Genomic DNA, 24,027 nt, shown 5'->3' with positions numbered 1-24,027 from the left:
CTACTATTCCTACTATTATTCAACTTTATTCTGAAAGTTTCAGCTAAGGCAGAAAGAAGGAAAATTTTAAAGTAGCTCTGTTAGAATCAACTGACAAACTACTAGAACTAATAAAAGAGCTTAATAAGATAATTAAATAAATGTAAAAAACCAACAGGTATCTTACATACTTGTAACATTCACCACAAGAGCAAGAGACACCATGAAATATCTAGAAATAAACTTAGGAAGATGTGAGGAAAACTTTTAAAACTCTACAGAAGTACACAAAAAATGACATAAATAAATATAAAATATATCATCTTAACGGATGAGGAAACTTAATTTTTTAAAAGTTCTCTAACATATAAATCTATAAATTCAATGCACTCATAATAAAAATACCAATGGGATGTTTTTAAATGAAATTTGACAGATCCTGAAATTCACCTGGAAGAAAAAGGCATGAGAACAGCGACAAAATTATTTTAAATATAGGAAGGACAGGCATTAGAATATATCAGAACATAATATTTTGGTAATTAGGCAAAAATATAATTCAAATAGAATTGATAGTACAGAAACTGACATACACATTTATGGGAATTTAGTATATGATAACGGAGAAGGCAATGGCAACCCATTCCAGTACTCTTGCCTGGAAAATCCCATGGATGGAGGAGCCTGGAAGCCTGCAGTCCACGGGGTCGCTGAGGGTCAAACACGACTGAGCGACTTCACTTTCAGTTTTCACTTTCATGCACTGGAGAAGGAAATGGCAACCCACTCCAGTGTTCTTGCCTGGAGAATCCCAGGGACAGGGGAGCCTGGTGGGCTGCCATCTATGGGAGTCGGACATGACTGAAGCGACTTAGCAGCAGCAGCAGTAGCAGTAGCAGCAGTACATGATAAAAGTGTCTTTTTAAATTAGTAGAGATAAGAATGGTTTATTTTTAAAATGTTATTATTCCAACGGGTTTTCCCATTTGAAACAAAAATTAGTAAAGTTAATCTCTACCTAACAACCAGTCACAAAGGTAAAATTTTGGTAGATTAAAGAGATAAACATTAAAAACAAAACTATGAAAGCACTAGATTACAATAAAAATGGATTTATTTCAAAACATGGAGTAAGAAAGGCAGTCTTAAGAAAGCAGTAATATGCAAAAACTATAAAGGAAAAGAATACTATATTTGATAAAAGTACATGAAAAGAATATTAAAATATACCTGAGATAAAAGATATCAATAAAATAATTTCAAAATTAAATAATAAGTGACAGACTAAGAGAACAAATTTGTAACACAGAAAATTGAAGAGAATTAATATACAGAAACATAAATAACTATAAATAAGAGAAAAAAATAACAGAAAGATGCATAAAGAGTATAAACAAGTAATATGAGAAGAAAAAAATTTAATGTTCAATAATAACATGAAAACATGCTCCCTAGTGATCAAAAAAATGCAAATTAAAACCACAAGATAGAATTTTTCATCTATCAAAGTGGAAAAATAAAATAATCAAGATTGACAAATGAATAACAACTCTTCATATGCAAGTGATGGGAATAGAATTGACACAGCTTTTTTAGAGACAATTCAACAGTCACTAAAGTTTTAAATGTGTACATACTTTAACCTATTAATTACCATTTCTTGAATTCCACACTACAGAAATATTCGGTCTATATATGGACCAAGAGGCATGAAGAAGGATATTCACCACAAAATGGCTTGTGATAGCAGAAAAACAAGAAAAGAATTCATACATCACCAACAGCAAGGCAGTTAAATAAAGTCAGACATGGAATATCATGCAGCAGTCAAAATGAATTACTTAGATTTGTATGTACTAACACGAATAGCTTTCAAAGTTTGTTTACAGTGAATAAACACAAGCTGTAGAACTATACAGTTTGCACTATCTGTAAAAAATAGAGAGAGCCAATTATACAGAGTGAAGTAAGCCAGAAAGAAAAACACCAATACAGTATACTAACACATATATATGGAATTTAGGAAGATGGCAATGACGACCCTGTATGCAAGACAGGAAAAAAGACACAGATGTGTATAACGGACTTTTGGACTCAGAGGGAGAGGGAGAGGGTGGGATGATGTGGGAGAATGGCATTCTAACATGTATACTATCATGTAAGAATTGAATCGCCAGTCTATGTCTGACGCAGGGTGCGGCATGCTTGGGGCTGGTGCATGGGGATGACCCACAGAGATGTTATGGGGAGGGAGGTGGAGGGGGGTTCATGTTTGAGAACGCATGTAAGAATTAAAGATTTTAAAATTTAAAAAATAAAAAACTAAAAAAAAATAGAGAGAGAAGGAAGGAAGGAAGGAATATGGAAAGGATGAAATTAAGACAAGACATTGCACAGAAAAGAAAAAAGAAAGAATGGAAACAGTAAGATAATACCATTACTTTCTATCGGTACATATATAAGTGTGCACAAGAACATAAGGGGCAGATTTAAAAGGATACACATCAAGCTGATTCCATGACTTTTTGCAGGGGAAACCAATATTTGGTGATAGAGCCAAAGAAAGTTTGCTTTTCTGGAGAGGGGACATAGAGCAATGATTACAAGCACTGGAGGTAGGATGCCTTGTTCTAACAGTGATTTCAATCAATCTGTGCCTCAGATGTCATCTGTATGTTGGGGTAATAACAGTACCTACTCATAAGATTTACTGTAATCAATAAATTCATATACATCAAGCACATGTCTGGTATATAGCAAACATATAAATATTAAGGTAATTTGTACAAATTTGCTGATATGTGACTTTTTGATGTACAAAAATAGTAATTTTATATGGTTCAACTTAATGTTATTATTTATATTTTTTAATTCTTTTAAATATGCATTACATGGTTTTTGTTTTTTGTTTGTTTTTTTTTTAAAGGACTGTAGAGAAGGAAGGCTCCGGGTAAGATTAGTAGAGCACAGAGGGAATGGAAGAGTCAGTATGTACAGACGTATTAAATAATTTCAATATCTGAGTGTAGAATGATCTTATCTTCAGGGAAGAAAGTCAATATTTAGAATACCTTTGCCAAGTAAAACTTGAGACATGCTTTCAAAATCTACTTTGTATATATTTCCACATAAATTCACTGGACCAAATCTTTCTATAAATGACTATATTCTGTATAATAGTTATAATTTGATTAAACCTGGAATTTCAAAGAAATACTACAAATTGAAATAATGCCTAAATTAGCATAAAATAAATAATAAATTTTCCTTTGTTAAAGTATTACATACTACTTTATCCTAAATAAACAGCATGTTTTCAATTTGTTATGATGATAACATTCATATCATATATAGGACGTAGCTGTAGCACACACACATGACTATTACAATACTGGAAACCATATGAAATGGATCTTTATATTTTAAAAAGGTTAGACTGCCCTTAGTTTTCTTTTGAATGCTAATATCAATTTTTAAATGTACTCTCTATAAAGACTAGTGAAACAACCTCAGCTGAAGTTAATTTAGAAACAGAAAACTATACATAAATATAAAAACAAATCTCTAGTATTAAATACACAAACAACTCAAGGAGAGAAGAGATTCCTAGGAAACGCTTCTATAAATAGTTTGACATTATTACACAATCTGCTCTGCATATCTCGTAATGGAAACATTGCTACGGGTGATTGAAGAAATAAGCAACTTTGACATTTCTAGATGTAACTTGAGGAGATTATTTCATCATAAAGGATTGGTATAGAATATACTAACCAACAACTCAATATCAAAACTCTCCTTGCAACTCTAAAACAGTGCAGAATGACATTTAAGATAATCCATTTATCACCATCCAATACAGGCTGCTTGTTCACAAAATGTCAGTGACAAGATAGAGCATTCCGATTTCTGGGCAATGAGCGCCTGCGACAAGGAATCTTTAACACAGCACCCACTGCATTTCTTTATATGCTACTGCCATACCTCGGACTTCAGCTCCCAGAATTTTTGCAATTTATATGAGCAGCTGTACCAATGAAACGCCTTCTCTTTTCCTCACACACCACAGAAACATTCTCCTCCAAGGATAATGAAAAGTCTGCATGTTCATTTGCGGGCAGGCAATGGACTCCTGGTGAATTCTTGATGTTTTTATTAGCCATCCCGAAAAAGCCCAGTGCTTCCATTCTGAACAGTAACAGTTCTAAAAATCTAAATAATTCTTTTGAATAACAATAATGATAATTGTGACTTGGCTTTATACGCTACTAATTCATGTTTCACAGTGGTTTTAGACAAGGTACTACTTCATATGCTTTTCACCAGATCCCTGTAAAATTGGCCATGGATTATCAACATTTTATAGGGGAAGAAAACTGAAGTTTGATTTTCCTTTGTTAATTTAAGGTTCAAGCACAATATTTTGGTTCAAGGTCTGATAGCAAACCAGAATCATTCAATATTAGAGCTCAAATGATCCTTCGGGTAGACTTGCTGCTAAGTCACTTCAGTCATGTCCGACTCTGTGCGACCCCATAGACGGCAGCCCACCAGGCTCCCCCGTCCCTGGGATTCTCCAGGCAAGAACACTGGAGTGGGTTGCCATTTCCTTCTCCAATGCATGAAAGTGAAAAGTGAAAGTGAAGTCGCTCAGTCATATCTGACTCTTAGTGACCCCATGGACTGCAGCCTATCAGGCTCCTCCATCCATGGGATTCTCCAGGCCTTAAGAGTACTGGAGTGGGGTGCCATTGCCTTTTCCGTCGGGTAGACTTAAGAAGCCTCTAATTCAAAGAGCATGAACTGATGTTTTATTTGACTAAACAAGGCCCACAAACCTACATGATCTGAGATTTTATAAAAATACCCAAATTTCTGACTTTTCTTGAAAATGTAGCCACACTGGGGCCACCTTCTGCAGAGAAGCAACTAGATGAAGCTCATCACCACCACCTTCATTTATTTATTTTAAAATATATATCAGTTATTTTTATTCATAAATAGATAAATTACATAGACTCAATGCTACTTTTATTTTCTCAATTTAATTAAACAGTAGAAAAATAGGCTATAATGATAACAGCATTTTTTTTTTCATCCCTGTCTTTAAATAAAGTATGTGTTCCCGAGTTCATTAGGTTGTCCATTTCACTTTCTTTACCTACAATAAAACACACAGATCTCAAGTAACAAGTTCAGTGAGTTTTGAAAAATGTATATGCCCATATAACCATCACCCAATCAAAGTATCCATTCCACCTCATCCCCAAGTTCCCTCATTTCCAGCTACTTCCCTCCTCTTTCTCTTCCCTTCTCATTCACGTTTGTTACTGGCCAGGTAATAAATGTTACCAGCATTTGACGCTGAAATTCCTGACCTACTTCAAATTTCTTCAGATTTCAGTCAGGGAAACTAAACCCTAAGGAGAGGGAGAGCCAGAAGGAGAAGCGAAGCTCCCCAACCTCTGGTTCCTAACACCACCCTCAAGATAAGCCCTCTCAACCTGTTGCCCAAGAGGTGACCTCACTGCATGGAATCACGGGATCACAGGGGATGGGTGAATGATGAAGGCTGTGACTTCACTGGGGATGAATCAGGTTTGGAAGTAGCAATTAAGCCGCAAAGAGGAATAAGTTAAGACGGAGACTTTTCTGGGAGGGTCACTGTGACCTAGATATGAGCAAGTTTACTCTCTCAGAAGTTGTGATGGGCCTGCTCCATCCCCACCATCGAGGGAGCATCTGGGGTCAGCGTCCTGCTGTACAGCCCCGCCACTGCTAAACTCTGAAATGGCAGGAGCCCAGAGGCAAAAATAACCTCTGCTCTCCGTGCCAGGCCACCTGTTTCTCGTCTGGGGCTTCTCATCTTTGTTTAGGAGGCTAAATGCCACATGGGATCCTGAACCCCTATGTTTTTAAATGATATGTATGAAATTAAACCTGAATGCACTTCTGTGTGGAGTTGACTCAGCGCCTTTTTCTTTCTCCATTAATCCCTTTGGTTGATTCAGTTTCCACCTGAGGGTAAGATACTGTATGAGGAAAACCAGAAATAAGGTATATTCCTACTTTTACATTTAAGAGGTGACAGCATCCTTGGGGCCAAAGTAAGCAGTTCCATATGGTTTTAAAGCAGCCATGAGACATTGGTACCTCAACTACCCCATTCTGAGAATTTTCCTGTACTCTCTGTGTGTGCACGGTGGTACTAGTATAAAGAACCTGCCTGCCAATGCAGGAGACATAAGAGACGTGGGTTCAGTCCCTGGGTCAGGAAGATGCCCCTGGAGGAGGGCATGGCAACCCACTCCAGTATTCTTGCCTGGAGAGTCCCATGGACAGGGGAGCCTGGTGGGCTTCGGTCCATAGGGTAGCACAGAGTCAGACACGACTGAAGAGGCTCAGCTCACATGCACTCTGTGCACGTGGAAGAGTGAAATTCCTCCTTCTTAAAAGTGTGCACTCTCTTCCCAAGAAAAACGGCTCAGGGGGTTGGATCACCCTGGCATGCAGACTTGACTTAACCTGCATGCAATCATCAGTACAGCCCCTGGGAACTACACAAGCTTTTTTTTTTTTTTCCCCCTCACCAAGGTTTGAGTCTGTAGCCAATGAGAAGATGCTATAGTTGAAAGCAACCAATGAAAATAATCTGGTCCTGTACTTACACTTTATGAATGAAGAAGCTGACCACTGGAGACATAAACTAGTTAAAAACTACACCTCTGTTTCCACGTCCTAGGTTCAATACTCAATGCAACTTAATAATATGTGTGTCTGCGTGAGTATGCTAAGTTGCTTCAGTTGTGTCTGACTCTGTGTGAACTTACGAACTGTAGACCACCAGGCTCCTCTGTCTATGGGATTCTCCAAGTAAGAATACTGGAGTGGGTTGCCATGCCCTCCTCCAGCGAATCTTCCCAACCCAGGGATCAAACCCACATCTCTTATGTCTTCTGCATTGGCAGGTGGATTCCTTACCACTAGCGCCACCTGGGAAGCCACCTTAATAAAATACAGGACATCATTTTGGTTCCATGTCAATGCTATGAGGTCAAGAGAAGCAACTCCATGTTGCAGATGAGAAGGCTGAGACCTTGAGTAATGAAAAATTCACTTTCGTCCAGAACAATGAAGTCTGATATTAGACAAATATCCACCTCTCTGAGCTTCTGTTTCCTTACCTCTATGGGATAATAACATTTTCTACCTAGTAGGATTGTTCTGAAATTTCAATAGCATATGAAAAATGCTAAGAAAGTATCTCAGCATTCAATATATTCCTGTTCTTAGCTATTATTAAACAAAGGACAGAGCCAATAACAGAACCTTCTTCCATACTCCTGGCTTGAGGCCCACTCCATTAGTTCATATTATAAGAAACTCAGATTTCACATCATCTATACTGTAGTTAGAACACGCATGAAACACAGAGGTGAAGGACGGAAGTCGGGAGGCAACAGACAAAACTATCCGACACATGGAGATTGGCTGTTACTGAAAAAGGGCATCAGGTAATCACCACTCAGTTTTGCAACTGCGTTTCATAGAAGAGTGTGGACAGGATTTTACTAGAAGGCTCTGCCAGAAACATATTGGCAGATGCAGCCCTGAGCTTGCGGTTCACCAGACACACAAGAGCCCCTCTTTAGGAAGGGGACCCTGCTTGGGCCCTGGCTCAAGTCCAAGTTAATGCACAGTTAAAAGTGGCAGCTGCATCCGTGCTGAGATAGGGGGTCCCCTGGAGGAGGGCCTGGCCAAGGAGGCTCTTCCCAAATTACTTATCAATTGTTAACAGAGACAACTTTAAACCATACACACAAAAGCAACCCAAACCTCAACAGAATTTAGCCTCAGAAAATACAGATGTTAGAAGAGCAAGTACAATTAGTCAACACATGTATGCAAAACCTCAAATAAAGGCAAACCCAAACATCAGTGAGGTTTGATTTTCACCTATCAGTTGGCTAGAGGGAATCTCTACACTATAAGAATGTTGGCAAGGATACACTGAAAACTTGCATACTCCTATTTTGCTGATTGCAGTGCATACTGGGACAACCCCTTTGGAAAGCAACTTGGCAATATGGACTGAAGAGCATAAAAACAGTCATATCTTGATTAAGCAACCCTCCTTTCAGAGTCTGAGGAAGTAATCCAGAATAAGGGAAAAGCAGTAGCAGTAAATATGTAATTGCAACATTACTTATAATGGCGTCAGATCAAAAGCAACTTAAATGTCCAACAATAGGGGAATGATTTTGCATATTCAATACATTTCCTTGATGGAATATCTTGCAGCCATATAAGAAAACTGCCTATAATTGTAAGTGAGAAAACAAAGGCTATGACAACTATTTTAAAACGTGTATAAAAAGCATATGCAGTAGACAAAGACTCAAAGGGAAATATTCCCAAAACATTAATAGTTGTTTGTGGCTGAGTGTCTTTCTATTTTTTTAAAAACGTTTCCACGTGGTCAATTGATTACTGAGGAGATCCCTGTTTTGTTAAAGTTACCACATTATACGTATCAGTGTGTACTAACTAGCAGCCCAGAAAAGCACATCTTACTACAGATGATTTGGTTTGACTTAGATGGTTTTATTTATTTTTAACTTAACATTTTATTTCTTTATTTAGCTACACTGAGTCTTGGGGCATCCCTGATGGCTCAAGCAGGTAAAGAATCTGCCTGCAAAGGAGGAGACACAGGTTCTATCCTTGGGTCAGGAAGATCTGCTGGAGTAGGAAACGGTAATCCGTTTTCAGTATTCTTGCCTGGAAAATCTCATGGACAGAGGAGCCTGGCGGACTACGGTCCATGCGGTTGCGAAGAGCCGGCCACCACTGAGTGACTAAGCATGCACGCACTGGGTCTTAGTTGCAGCACACGGGATCTTCAGTTGCAACATGAGAACTCCTTAGTTGTGGCATGTGGGGTCTAGTTCCCCAACCAGGGATTGAACCTGGGCACACCATACTGGGAGCCTATATGGTTTTAAAATAGTGAATTATCTGCTAATATTAAAAAGTTCAAACAGTTTCACATCCACAGCTCCTAGTGAAAAACCTGAGCATTCTTCACATCCCCACAAGGTCCAACTGGTCAGAATGAAGATGCTACTGGTCCCTGCAAAAAGTCTAAGTGGTGGCCTGTTCATCACAGCTGCCACAAGTCTTTTCATCCAAGCTTGCTTTACTCTAACCTGCCACCTGCCTGATTGCTAGTCTATATGATTAAGAGGGGAAAAAAAAGAACAGATGATGGAAAATGGTACCTAACTGAAATCCTTCTCTGAAGGTGAGTCACTGCATATGGAGCTTAGGCTTTGGCTGGACCATTATATCACCAGAAATTCATGGTCCGGTCCACTATTATTTTCAAGATACATGGCACAGGTGATTCTCGGGTCTTTCCTACCAGCAAAAGGACAGTTGTACCCACCTCGATTCTCAACCCTCAAGCAACATTTCTGCCACTGCAATCGGTCTGCTTTTCCCTTGAAGCTCGTCCCTGGCAAGGCCCCGGCCACCTTCTTTCTCCGAGTTTAACAGGACAGCAGAGGCTGACGCACTTTAGACACCAGTTCACAGCCACATTGCCTGAGCTGCTTTTCCACATTAAAAATCCAAATTATTTTCTCAGTTTCTTGAGACAGAGAGCCAGCAGATTAAAGAAGGTGCTTTCTTTCTCCATGTACGTACGTATTTGAGCTGTGATCTGACGGAACTCCAGCTCTTTTTACTGCAGGCAGATGTTGGCATTATTCTTTTCCCAGGGGCAGAGGGTATAAGAACAGAGCCTGTGTCATAGCAAACTAGAGAGGTGGCATTGCAAGGTGTAGGGACCATCGTATCTACTGTATAAGGATGCCGCATGTTTAGAATGTCTGGCAGCCTGCTGTTTGCAAATTTCTACCCCAAAATCACCAATTACCATTAACACTCTGTGTTACATTCATTTACATAAGCCCCTGCCAAAGCTACAACCTTGGCAGATAAATGAATTAGAAAGAAAATGAGCAAAACATTTTTTTCTTAAGTAATTTACTATTCTTCATATCTGATCACACAAAAGCCAAGGGAGTAATTCTGGAATGAGGACCTTTAGCAAACACAAGGACTCCAAGCAGAATGTCCTTAACTGTTTCCTAAAGCTGGGAAAACTGTTCTTCGGGCAAGAGAGAAGATTTATTTCAGATAAAGGACAAATGCTGTCCTTTAATTAACAACATCTATCTCTGGGACAAGCCCATCAGGTATACAATACAGAAGATTCTTTTAATATAAAGGACAGATGGCAACTTTACTCTTGGGACTTTCAAGGCTGCCCCAGAAAAACACACAATTTTAAAAGGCTTTGAGAATCCCCTAAGGAGAGCCAGGCAGGAGACAAGAAAGCTTCATCGCCCCATTTACAAAGTAAACCAGAGAGTGTCTTCGAACCATCCAGAAACACTTGAAGAAGAGCCGGGGGAAGCTGAAAGGGGAAAATAATAATGTCTGCCTCGTAGTCAGACTATGAGTCTCGTGAGTTTCCTTTCCTCTCAGCCTGAAGGGCACCTGATGAGAAAGGGTATTAATCGAAAGTGCTGAAGAGCATGCAGGGCTCCACCATCAAATGATCAGAGAGCAAAACACAACGTTCAAGCCTCCTCATTTATCCTTCTTTTCCTTCATCTTTTTCTAAATCGAAGTATAGTTAATTTACAATGTTGTGTCAGTTTCAAGAGTACAGCAAAGTGATTCAGTTATATATATATCTATTCTTTTACAGACTCTTCCATTAGAGGTTATTACAAGATATTGAGTATAGTGCCCTGTGCTATACAGCAGGTCCTTGTTGCTTACCTGTTTTATAGACAGTGGTGTGTATATATTTTGTTAATATTGAAAACATCCAACTGGGCCATTGCCACCCAGCTGAGCACTGGGTTTGCTTGGTAAAAGGAGGCTAAGATGAGGTTCCCCAGCCTGAGTGGAATGTCTCTCTTTTTACGGTTCTCATTATTTTGACTCCACACACACATGTGTTGCTACAAGATTCCTACAGCATGTGTTAGACCTGCCTAACTGGGTGCTAACATTGTAAACCACACATCAACACTTCTTGCCCGGGTGTTAATGTCTGTTAATGTCCTGCTGGGGAAAAGGCTCTTAGAACCAGCTCTGCGCCACAATTCAAGGCTGCTTGCCGCACGTTCTAGCCTTGGCGTGTTGATTCTAGACGGCCTATTTTATTAACAGCACTTTGGAGGGGGAGGGGTGCTAGGGTGCTGTACTTGGTTTCAAGTTGCTGAGATGATCTCCACACAAGAAGCTTAAAAAGCCACATAAATCTGCAGGAATTTCGGGTTGAGGACTTAACCATATGGAATTCGGCTACTGATACCCCAGATACCAAATTAGGCTTTTCTTCTGCTGCCCTGTGATGGCTTCTAAGACAAGGATACGGGGAGGAAAAGGGCTTGCCAATGTCATGGTGAGTTTCCTTGTCTGCACTTTTTCTACAATGCCTCTGAAATGGTGTATATTTTCCTCAAACTGTATTTCCTAAGTTCCCAAGAGCACACATAATTTGCTTATATATCCAAAATGTATATATGCATGCCACAGATAGAGGTGAAGGAAGTATATACTGTGGGCTTCTTTTCTATAACATAGGAAGAATGCACACACACACACAGACACACATATATGAAAACAAGCTAATTAAATGACAATTTTGATCATTTGGTGGAGTTTCCTTGAGCTTTGCTTAGCATCACACAAAGTACATATCTAAGCCACACAACTCCACTCCTGCAAAAAATTGAAAAAAAAGAAGTCATACACACAAGCACAACCGTCAAAACCGGATTTGCCCTTCTGTAAATTAATCCAATTATTCAAATGTCAGTTATATCTGTCACAGCCTGGCTCCTTGGGTCGAACCAAACTGTTAAAAATTAAAACTGTTTTACTTCGTTTAGTCTTTCTGCCTTTTTAGTGTTAAATCCACAGTCTCGACAAAAAGTTGTGGGATTTGACACCCAGTGCAACACAACCCTATTGCTGTCATCCATGCATAATTCACTTTGGAAATATGCACTTGCTTTAAAATGTTACTAAAATATACATGTAACATATGCTAATTGCACTGCGTTGGCTTGTAAGCTCCAGCCACTAGGTTAGATGTAAACTTCGCCAAGTGCATACACTGTACATAAAGGGATTATAAATGAAAGGAAATATCTCTGTCCCTAGCTCTCTGTCTCCAGCCTTGGCCAAACTGACAGCCCCAAATCCCAGTACCATCTAACATGCCCTTCCCGTGGAGAAGACAGCCTGTTCTCAGAGTCTTAATTACATCCCAGCTGACTGCCCAGCATTGCCAAAATCAGGCAACAAACGCTGGCCCTTCACTCACAATATGGTCTGCTAAACAGACTCCTGGTCACACAGAAAGAAACTTTCACGACGTGGAGAAATAAAGGGACAAGCAGGAGATCAAGGGAGAGCACAAATAGTAACCTAGGGGATGGAAAGGCAGAAACAATGCTTCCCCACCATGCCAAAAAGGGAAAAGCAGAAAAGAGAGGAGGAAGGAAAAAGAGACAAACCTTCTCTTCCCAGAATCCTTGGGTGCCACCGAGCAGCAGAATTTTAACAAAGCTATCCTCATTACAATGAAATCAAAGCCCTACTCAGCGAGCCAAGCACCGCTGCTCCTCAAGATGGGATGCTGATACCAAGACTCAGTAGATTAATGATGGTTAAGCAAGACTCACAGCCCAGCCCCACACGGATCAGGCCATTATAATTACAGAAGACCAGCGTGCAACATTCTACCATTGCAAATGGTATCATATGTTTTCTGGCTGGCTTTTTGGGAAGGGTTTAGCCCATTTGACATGGGCAGAAGGTACTAGAATCTTACAGTTTGTATCCACCTGTCTCTCATATCTACATACAGAAAATTAAGTTTCTTTCTGTTTGTGATCACATCGCATATAAGTGACAACCAAGGCGGTCACCCAACATAGAGGCCATTCTTGGTTTGGCTCAATTCTAAATACAGACGAAGGACATAAATGAAATTTACTTTCGGGAGCTTTGGAAGGCAGTTCTCCAGAGCAATAAAAACCAGGATGAGCAAAAGATCCTACAAGGGGGGGTAAAAGAGAAAGAATTGCCCTGTGTATTAACACGCTGTATGTTGAGAAAACCAACAGTAGTTTCCAATAATGAGCACCAAATCAGAAGTTACGAGGGAAATGAGAATGAACACATTTTCAATAGGTTTCCCATATTTTTCTGCATTTGCTTCTTTTTGTCTCCCTTCTCTACAAGGATGGTGTTTTAAAAAATTAATGCACATTTAATTTAACTAATTGATTTTAGTATTGAAATTGTGTTTCTGAGGGTACCGTGTATTCAACACAATGGGAACAGTGCCCCCTGACATTCGATCATGGACCAATCCCGGTTGATTTGAAATTAAGCTGCTTCTCACATGGGCAACTCCACGAAGCAAGTTCCAAAAGGACTACGGATTTAGCTATTTTAATGATAGTAGAGGAGCCTCCCAAACAAAGCATAGGCAGTAGCTAGTCAAATAGTAAAAATGACTCATAGGTGGCAAGTACCATTTACAAAGCACTTACATATATATACATCTGCACTAAGTTTCAAAGTTACACTGTAAGGCTGGTATTAGTCTTCCAATTTTATATAAGAGGACACTGAAGGTCAGACAAGTTAGATGGCTCATCCAAGATAATGGGGTTTTGGACCGCAAAATGCATACTGCCCTGTGCTGTTGCTCTAGAAACCCAGAAGAAAGACAGGATTGAAGCAATTAAACATTGCGTGTGTACAGGGTTGGATGAATCAGGAGAACGCCAGTACCTCACTTTATAGTAAGAGTAGGGAGAGCAGACACGGGCTTCAGGCAGGTAGCAAGGTGTAGACATGCAGCTCCTTCTAGTATCTTCCCTCCTCCCCAACACAGTTGCCCTTGGGTGGGGAAGATGAGGACATCAGAGATGCCTTTACTGGGACTTTCAAAGAGCACAGCTAACTGCTCGAGCATGCCACCACTTAAACAACACTACCACTGTCATCCTAGTATCACTACTAATTCCTTCTTTGTAAAAGAAAATCATGCCACTAATCCCTATTGTACGTGACAACATGACGGGATGTTTCATAAAAGGGTCATTATTATAGGCTTGGAGTAACAACAAGGAAACTATTACAACTGTTAGGATAAATGATTCTGGGACTCACAAACTAGTTTGTTTTTTTTTTTTTTGGTTGTTGTTTGTTTTTAGTTTTACCTCAGGGAAAATGCTGAGTTGAAAAAAAAAACAAAAAAAGTTTCGTTATAATCTGAGTTTAGCATGACTTAGCTAGAAATCATAATCTAATGCCTCATATGCAGCCCTAAAATTAAATCTTCATACTGTTTTATCCTTTGAGCTGGTATAAAGCTATAAGACAAGAAAACAATGGGTTCAGTATACCTTAACAGTGCTGAGTAATAGCCATGTCAATGATTCATTACTTTCTCTGGAACTTAAATAATGAAGATTTGGAACCCTGCTTCCATTATAGAAACAGACTACATTCAAGCTGCATCTTGAGAATTGATACCAAACATCCTTTGGGGATAAATTCACTGCAATTTGAAGTCTGGGAAGGCAACCAAGATATTTAATGGAAAGAACATGGACACATTAAACATGTGCTCAAAGAAGAAATTTTTTAAAAGAGAAAGAAAACAACTTTAAAATCCAAGCCAATGGGAAGGGTTTCAAATTATGCTGAGAGGACATCTCCCTTAATAGCAAGCTACGTATCAACTAATACATGAAAAGAGAATAAAATACTGGTTGTGTTCTGGTTCCTCTAAACATATGTCTTCCTCAAGGCTTTTTAGGCCAGGGTTTGGCAAGCTAAGGTCCATGGGCCAAATCCTGCCACCTGTTTTAGTTAATAAAGTTTTACTAGAACGCAGGCCCCACCCCCACCCCAGGTTCATTTATATATTGTCGACGGCAGCTCATGTGCTTTGAGGGCAACTGTGACAAAGACCGTGTGGCCCAAAGCCTAAAATATTTACTATCTGACCTTTTACAGAAAAAGTTTGCCAACCCCTGGCCTTGAAAAAGACCTCCTGTGATCCATGTGGCAGGGAGCTCAACCGATTCTAAATAACTCAGGCTTGTGAAAACAGGCTTAAAGTTTATATTTGAAGAATTACACTTTGTTTTATGCTCTGGCAGGGTTTTTCGTTTTCATAGTAGTGGCCGAAAGCCTAGTGCCGGGTTGGCATTATTATTAGGAACAGCTACAGGGAATTTTAGCAATCTGCTGAAAGTTCCTTGTTGAAAGTTCCACTACCTTCCAAGATAAGAGGAAGTCATCTCACAGAGGCGCAAATCTAAAGCTGGGGACCGTGGCTTCAGAAGCAACAGACCCAAGTTGAGTCCCTACCACTAAAATGACTTTAAAAATGTGAAGCAGGGGATTCCCTGGTGGTTCAGTGGTTGAGACTCTGTCCTGCAATGCAGGGGACATGGGTTTGATCCCTGGCCAGGGAACTAAGATCCCACATAGTGAGAAGCAACTAAGCCGGCATACCACACTAAGACCTGACCCAGACAAATAAAAATTAATTAAAAAATAAAAATGTGAAGTGGGAATTATTTCATTAGCTTTCAGAGACCTAGTTTCTTCATTGGGAAAGTGAGGAAAAACCTCTCTGCATGAAGGTGAATGAGATGAGTTGTTACAATGAATGTGAGGCCCTTATGCAAGGTCTGACACTCTCTAACTCAAGTCTAGGAGAGAAGAACAGAATGGTAAAGAAGCCGCCTGCCAATGAGGGAGACATAAGAGACACAAGTTCGATCCCTGGGTCGGGAAGACCCCCTGGAGGAGGGCATAGCAATGCAGACCAGTATTCTTGCCTGGAGAAGCCCCTGAGCAGAAGAGTCTGGTCAGCTACAGTCCATGGGGTCGTCGAGAGTCAGACACGACAGAAGCAACTCAGCACGCACACAAGCTCTTCGGCAGGCTCTTTGGCTGAGGTCGCCACCATGTTATCCATGCAATCCACACAAAATAGGCCAAATAATCAAGGCCCTATCAGTGCTTCAAAAAACACAGAACAGTAAGTGCAGGTAAGATTTGGAGAGAAGAGCTTATCACTCACGCTGGTGAGATACAGGAGCAGAAATCTGAAGAAGAATGAGTTCTGGATCTGAAATACCCATGTGCAGCTATTATACTGGGCTTCCCTGGTGGCTCAGATGGTAAAGAATCTGCCTGCAATGCAAGAGACCTGGGTTTGATCCCTGGGTCGGGAAGATCCCCTGGAGAAGAGAATGTCAACTCACTCCAGTATCCCTGCCTGGAGAATCCCATGGACAGAGGAGCCTGGCAGGGTTACAACCCATGGGGTTGCAAAGAGCTGGACACGACTGAACAACTAACACACTACACACACAGCTCTGGGAAGAGACCCCGTGAAAGAGGTTAACACAAATGAGGAGAGAGTGAACATGACTCAGGAGTGAGGACCAGTGATTCAGATGCATTGGAAGGCTGCGGACATCACCTCCCCAGCATACTGGTTCCGGTGAGTACTCATGGAAGTGGGACTACTTGAGGTGTTCAAGAACTACCAGCTAGAGTGGTGGATGCCAAAGGCGCCCGCCACTCTAGCTGGTGAGAAGTCTTATTCCACACTGCCCTTTACCTAAGAGTTCATGATGCAAGAGATTCAGTGATACCACCAAGGATGCGCCATGGGTCAGCACTGGTGCAAATTGCTGATGACATCGGTTATCCTAACAGTTCCCCAAGGGCCCATCCCAACATGTGCTGACTGAATTAATAACAAAAGTGGACTGAAAAGCAGATTTCAGGTAAAGCTGATAAATGTCTGACGAGACCTAAAATTGGAAAGTCTCCGATAATAATGAAACACAAGCCAGTGTATCTGGCTGGCAAAATCCGTCTTCCCAGCCTCGAACTGAACTTGGAATCTACCCTGGAAGAATGCACAATAGAACTCCCATGAATGAGCTCCAAGAATTTAATACCTGTTGCAATTTTCTCCAATTTAGTCTATGAAATAATAACACAGACAGCAATTACCATAAAGGAAAACTTCAGGTGCAACAGCATTAGTTCAACAGCTGGGATCAAGTGTCAGCCCAGAATAACAAATTTCATTCATTTTATCTCCAGCTCTGGAGACATGCTGCTACTGGCTTTAATAGTCAGGAATGTCTGTTGGCTAAGTGACTCTGCAGAGCTAGTCAACTGAGGGCGGCCTGCGACAGTTTAATTGGGCAGCTCGCGAGAATTCTATCTAGGAGCTGGAAGCGGTGGTCCCTAAACACCCATAACACGGCACCCGATGCTGAGCAGAGCGGACTACAGGAGGAGAAGCGGGAAAAAGGAGAGCTTCTGATGGCGGGATCTCTCATTGACACTGGCGTCAGCCTGGCTACAGGTGCATGGGAGCGGCAGCCGGAGAGAGGCGGGGTTCAGAGAGCAAGCCATCGTTGATCTTGTATTGATTTCTGGACACGGCGCCCTAGATCCATTCCAAGATAGAATGACAGTTGTCGGTTGTGTGCTTATGAGAGACGAAACTGACTCGCACCAAGCAGCCCTCTTGTTTTCTGATCATGCCTCCTTTAGAAACACACCAACCACAGATCTTTTTTTTTTTTTAATTCCCGGACAGAGAAATCCAAACAAGTTTATCACTGAAAAAAGAGGGTTAGGGACTGGTTAATCAGCCATTTGTCTTGGCTGCTCTGGATCTCGGAGTCAAGGGGTCGCAAGCAAGCACAATTGGGCCCTTTCGTTTTATCTCAGGTATCCCCCCGTCTCTGGTAATTGAACCTACTCTTCACGGTCAGAGTTCCTGTCACTCATATGCAATGTCTGTCATTACTGAGAAATGCTTCATGTCATATTACACTGACAGAACCGCTACGGCAAGGCTAGCGAGATTCCCCCAGCACCAGAGCTAAAACAATGGGAACCTCTTTCAGGCCAGTGATGTTTAACATTTTATGTGCTGACATTGTGTCTGTAAGCACAATATAATGAAAGTCTAGTCAATGGGAGATGAAAATTCATACTCTCCCCTCCTTCAGGGGCTGCCAGGCGAGATCAGAAATAAAACAAGCTGGCAGCTCCGATGATACCACTGCACCAGGGCCATGGCAGGCCTCTGCTAAGTGAGCTATGTGGATTTATACACCACACTCACAGCCGTGCATGCGCACACGCGCCCATTTGTTTTTGATCCGGCTGGTGTACAAAGCTCACCTATCCCTGGGCAGGTGATGCATGAGTCACTGTCACGGGGTCAGTGACCTTAGAAATCAAACCCTTCTTGGAATGTGTTTTGGACACTCTGAAGCTATGAAAGGCAAGGAGGGGGTGGCCTGGCAGCACCTTGAACAAAGCATGACTCCATCACTGTTTGGAAGTCTCAGGATGAGTTCTGAGAAAAGGGTGTCCCAGAGAGACACTCAAAAGCTCCAGGTCCACTCAGGAGCACCACTGACTCCTGGTTTTCCAGGCCTTCAACCTACTTTCCCAGCCTTACCGTGCTGTGTTTCTTGCCACGCAGTGTACACAGAAGGCTCCGTGTTACTCACTCCTTTTCACACGTCTTGCTTTCATGCCCCTGGGCCCTTGCACATTTCTGTTTCACTTGGGAAGGGCTCTCTCCCTCCCCCACCTCCCTCGGGGCCTCACTCATAGGTTCCCTGTTTATGGAAGTGGCTGATGCCCGTGAGTGGTTCATCACCCTCTTTGTGGTTAAGAACCTGGAAGGACCCTGGGGGTAGTCTGGTCCTCATTCTGGCGTTGAAACACGTTTGAACATTGTGCCTCAGTTTCCTCAACTCTAAAGTGCGGTTAACAGTAGTCTCTACCTCATATGGCTGCTGTGAGGATTACATGAGATAGCCCACAGTAGCAGTTACAATGCTTACATGGTTTCCAGACAGTACTCAGGAAAGAGCAGCATTCAATAAATACCTGCTTTCATGACAATAATAATGATGCTGATAAAACATCAACAACAACAATAATAATTATATCACTGCAACTGGTATCTCAAACCACTCTATTTATACTGTGTGTCTGCTTAGTAATGAAGTATGTCTGACTGTTCGCAACCCCATGGACCGTAGCCCACCAGGCTCCTCTGTCCATGGGATTCTCCAGGCAAGAATACTGAAGTGGGTCGCCACTTCCTCCTCCAGGGGATTTTCCCAACCCAGGGATCAAACCTATGGCTCCTGCATTGGCAGGCGGGTTATTTACCACTGAGCTACCTGGGAAGCCCCTCTGTTTATAGTAGTAATACAATATCTCATGTTTTTCCACTGTGCTCTTCCATTTGGCACAGGGCTGTGGGCATCAACGCCATCTGAGAATCTGCTAGCAATGCACACTCTCAAGCCCCACCTGCAATCCGTGTGTGCACGTCCACAAAGTGGTCCTGATGGTGATCCGGAGGACACGCCCCCAGGCTTGGGCTCAGTGTCCTGACTTCCTGCTACAGTACTCCAGCTCCTCTGCCCCTCAGACCCATGTTCCTGGGAAACTTACTTAACATCTTTTTGCCTTGGCTTGTCTTGCCCTTGTTAAAATTAGGGATACAATTTTTTAAAAAACACTTACTGTTGTAGAGGTCAAATGAATTCACATAAAGCTCTTATTAAAAATTCCGGGCCTGGCACAGAGAAGCACTTGTTGAGAAACGAACTCATATTGTGCACGCTCAGTCACTCAGGCCTGTCGACTCTTTGCAACCCCATGGACTGCAGCCCCCTAGGCTCCCCTGTCCTTGGAATTTTCCAAGCAAGAATACTGGAGTGGTTTGCCATTTCCTGCTCCAGCACTATTATTACTAATACACACAAAGCACTTGGATGCTTTAGCAGGAGTTCCATAAGAGTTACATCTGCAGTAGTGTTCACCTGATGTTCAGCCTCCTGCAGGCAGAGAGCTTGCCTGATTCATCTCTGTAACCCCCAGGAGCTGAGCTCAGGCCTGGTTACCTGGAACTCTGTGGTGAATCCAGAGGCCCAGAAGGCAGGCTGGCTATTGATCTGCGGTTGATGCTGTGTCGGCCGCAAGGCAGAGAAACAAGACAATTCACTTCGGACTCAGAGGCGGCTTTCCCGAGGCCCCCAGCCTGTGGACCGATTGTCTTTTGCTCAGATCCCCTCCCCGGTTCGGAGGCTGCCTTCACTAAAGGTCACACCCCCTAAGCCTGGTAACTTTGGATTTAAAAATCATTTTGACTTGATATTTTACAGGGAACATGGCAGGCTTAGTGAGTTTAATCTCTCTCTCTCTTTTAATACACCGGAGGTGGGACACCTTTTAACCCATCTGACAAAGCTTTAAAAAAGCCTCTGCTTAGAAACTGACTGCAGCCTGAAGCAGAATGTAAAAGCTGGCCGTGAGCTTTCCACGCTGGAGGGGGCCAGCCCACAGAGTCACAATCACTCAGCTCTCCTCTGGCAGAAATCAAACTGTACTCGCCAGTTCATCTCCTCCTCGATCCCCCCCTTGAGAAAATCAGAACCGGCCGAAGAAAAGAAACAGCTCTCTGGCCAGTAAGCTGGCCTTCTTTGAATGGCCTGCTTCAACAATCTCTTCAAATTGGCAGGTATACAACACTCCAAGAGTATTAAAAGGCGGGTTTTGCAGCAAAGGAATGATCTAACCTGCTTGGGAAAAGCTCCCATTTTAGACAAGCACCAGAACCATAATCGAGTAGTAAATGTTGGCTGTTGTTTCTTGAAAGAAAACATGCTAACTACACTGATTATAAAAAAGACTCATATAGCTAGTCCAGTAGTGAAAACTGGAAGTCTAGGAAGGTCTGCTATTTATCCAACAGAAGACAAGATCCCTTCAAACATATCATCACAAGCTAGAAGGCATCAGCAGCTAGCAGGGGGTAGCCTCTAAGTGTCTAGATCTATAGGCATCGCTAATATCCTGGCAGCAGAAAGAATGTAGTGGGTTTTAAAAGACATATTCCATTTAAATCTAAGGGATAAATGAACAGACTCCATATCTGGATGGCTGTCTCTATCATTCCTTGTAACAAAAGGTTACCGGTGATTCCAGATTTTTTTTCCCCTACTTCCACTAGTGGGAATGAAGGGGACTTAAGAATTGAAGATGCTATTTCTCGATCTCTGGAAGCAATATCAGGTAGATCCTGGCAATAGAGGGAGAAGCTGAAATGATACTGGTATAAAAATAATCCACATCTCTCTCTGAAGGCATTACCACTATCAAACTGGACACAACAATATGTCAAGTACGATTCCAGCAAAGCGTCACAAACCCTGTTCCCACTACTGCTTGAGAGCAGACTGTGGCGAGAGTCTCAGACCCTCTCTAGATCCCGATAGTCCAATACTAAGCATTTTCTAGAGGCCTACCATGAACCGTGAAGAATTCAGGCAGGAAAGCTTCAGATCTCAAAGTACCAGGCTCTGAAGAATAAAACGAAGTCTCTTTACCAAACCAAGTGGGGAAGATGCACGTGGCAAAGATATTTTTTTTATGCTGAAATATTACACGGCCAAATGCTCCTGTCAAATTGTGGTTTAATTACCTTGGCCCCCATGCCTCTTATAATCACCTGTCATTAGCGACAATGCTGGCATCTGTTTACACGTCTGTCAGAAATGCCAGCCTAGCTGAAGCCGGGGGAGAAGAAAACTTTTATGGGGCTATGGCCTCTGTTTAAAAAAAAAAAAAAGGTCACCTTAAGGTTGACCTGTCACCACCCAGGGCCATCCCTCAAAAGATAACCTAAGGATAGAACCCCTGAAGCAAACAATGACTTCCAAGAGAAACACACTTTAAATAGGGTTGTTTAGAGATGCTCGGACCAAAGAAGAAAATGTTGGTGATTCATGGGCTGTATTATGTCTCCTTTCAAGGCATTTCTGCTTGCCTCCAGGAAATAACACCAGTGATAATGTGTTCTACATTCCAATGTCTGCAGGGTCTTTCCACCCCGGTGCTCTCCTCAACCATACAAGGTCACACCTGACACCTACTGCTTCCATTAACTCTCCTCTCCTCCTCCAGGGACTACATCCGCTTTCCTTGCCACTTAGTAGCTGCCACTGCCTACTCTATTCGAGAGGATTTTCTCCCCAAGACTGGCTTCATTGTAGGCCACCACCTCCCGAGGGTCCCCTTTCTTCTCCACATCCCTAAAAACAAACACACAGATCCTTTTGTCTTGACATTTTAGCACATCAACAGCAGATAAGTGAGAGAGCAAGTGAGAGAATGACGACATCACAGAGCTATTCAAAAACCTGTTAACATTTTTAGTTCATGGTTAGTGATTTTGAGGTTCTGATGCTCTTGTAACACATTAAATTGGCCTGAACTGAAGTTCTGACCATAACTCTCTTTATTCAATTTTCTCCAAATTCAGTTTCATCTTCTATAGAGACAGTAGTACTCAACATCTGTACGATGACTCAGAGGAAGAATCATGAAAATACATATAAGGCATCAACACCCAGTAGGTGCCCAGCATCTGCTGGGCTCCATTCTGACTCCCTCTTTCTTTCCATTAAAAACTTTCCCAACTCACAATGACTACTGATTTCAAAGAGCCCATGATTTGCTTATAGCTTTTGCCATTTAATCTGGCATTTCTCTCACAATCAATTCTGTCTGCTTTCTGATGACTACCAAACCTCGGTTAGAAGACAGCACTGAACACAAAATTGAAACTTTCCAAATATTTTGTAAATGGAATTTGGATCCATTGCTATTCAGAGACAGCAAACACCATGATGGAATGAAATCTTTACCCCAACCCTAAGCTCTGACCGCTCCTGCCTCTCCAGCCCCATCCCACATGCTTCTCCTCTCCTCACACCTCTTCCTCCTGCACGGCCAGGTTTTCTCAGCTCCTTAAACATCAGTCTCTGTCTTCTCCTTGGCACACACACTATAAGCTTTGCTGTAACCAAGGCCCCTGCTGCCTCCCTTTCTGGCTCAGCAGCCTGTGAGTTCCACCATGAAGGGCAGGGAGGCCAAGATGCACACCCTACCCCAGCTGCAACTGTGGAAGCACTTTCCTCCACCTTCTAAAAGTTTGAGAATATTAGCCCCTTCTCACTTGTACGAGGGCCCTTCCTGGACACATGCCCCCTCTAGAATTCTGCACTTCATTTTTAGGGCCACCTATCTCCCTCTGACCTTTTCTCTTTGACTTTAGCCTTCATCGACAGTTATCTCAGGGGACTTCCCAGGTGGCCCAATGGTTAGGACTTTGCCTTCCAAGGCAGGGAGTGTGGGTTCAATCCCTGGACGGGGAACTAAGATCCCACGTGCCTCAGGGCCCAAAACCCAAAACATAAAACAGAAGTGATATCATAACAACTTCAATAAAGATTTTTTAAATGGTCCACATCAAAAAATCTTAAAAAACATTTTTTTTTTTTTAATCACCCCAGGTTTCAGGGTTGGGCAAGGTGCCTTGTCTTCCCTTAAATGACAAGGTAACATTGTTCCAGGAAGATATTCAAAAGCCTACCCACACTCTGAGGTAGTTTTAGGGGAAAAACAATCACGTGTCTTGCCAAATAAAAGACCCATCCACATGTTGTTAAGTTTCTGACACATCCCTTAAAAGAAGATTGTTTCTTTGCCCCACAGAGGAATCCGAGAACACTGAGTTTGCCTTGGTGGTGACTTCCACAACTCTACTTACGAATTCCTTATTCTTAAGATGCAGTTGAGCTTCCCTGGTGGCTCAGTGGTAAAGAAACTGCTGGCCAAAACAGGAGATGCAGGTCAATGCCTGGTCTAGGAAGATCCTACATGCTGCAGAGCAACCAAGCCTGACGATCGCAACTATTGAGCCTGTGCTCTAGAGCCTGGGAACCTCAACTACAGAGGCTTCGCGCTGCAACGACTGAAGCCCGCGTACTCGAGGGTCTGAGTTCAGCAACGAGAGAA

At 42.1% G+C, this 24,027-nt stretch overlaps 1 protein-coding gene and 1 long non-coding RNA gene across 2 annotated transcripts in view; both read right to left on the bottom strand.

Annotated features, from left to right (window-relative positions):
- The window catches only part of FTO (FTO alpha-ketoglutarate dependent dioxygenase), a 427,202-nt gene that overhangs the window by 144,431 nt on the left and 258,744 nt on the right, over positions 1–24,027 (bottom strand). The gene's annotated exons all lie outside the window — the stretch shown is intronic.
- Positions 5,008–5,997, bottom strand: LOC138418455 (uncharacterized). The gene is made up of 2 exons (XR_011248587.1): positions 5,920–5,997; positions 5,008–5,140 (listed from the first exon to the last, which is right to left on the bottom strand). It is a non-coding gene; the product is annotated as an uncharacterized lncRNA (long non-coding RNA).

This window comes from Ovis canadensis, chromosome 14 (assembly GCF_042477335.2).
Source record: "Ovis canadensis isolate MfBH-ARS-UI-01 breed Bighorn chromosome 14, ARS-UI_OviCan_v2, whole genome shotgun sequence".
NCBI classification, from domain to species: domain Eukaryota; kingdom Metazoa; phylum Chordata; class Mammalia; order Artiodactyla; family Bovidae; genus Ovis; species Ovis canadensis.
Note: the sequence above shows the minus strand (reverse complement) of the source record. Positions and strands in the feature narration are given on the sequence as shown.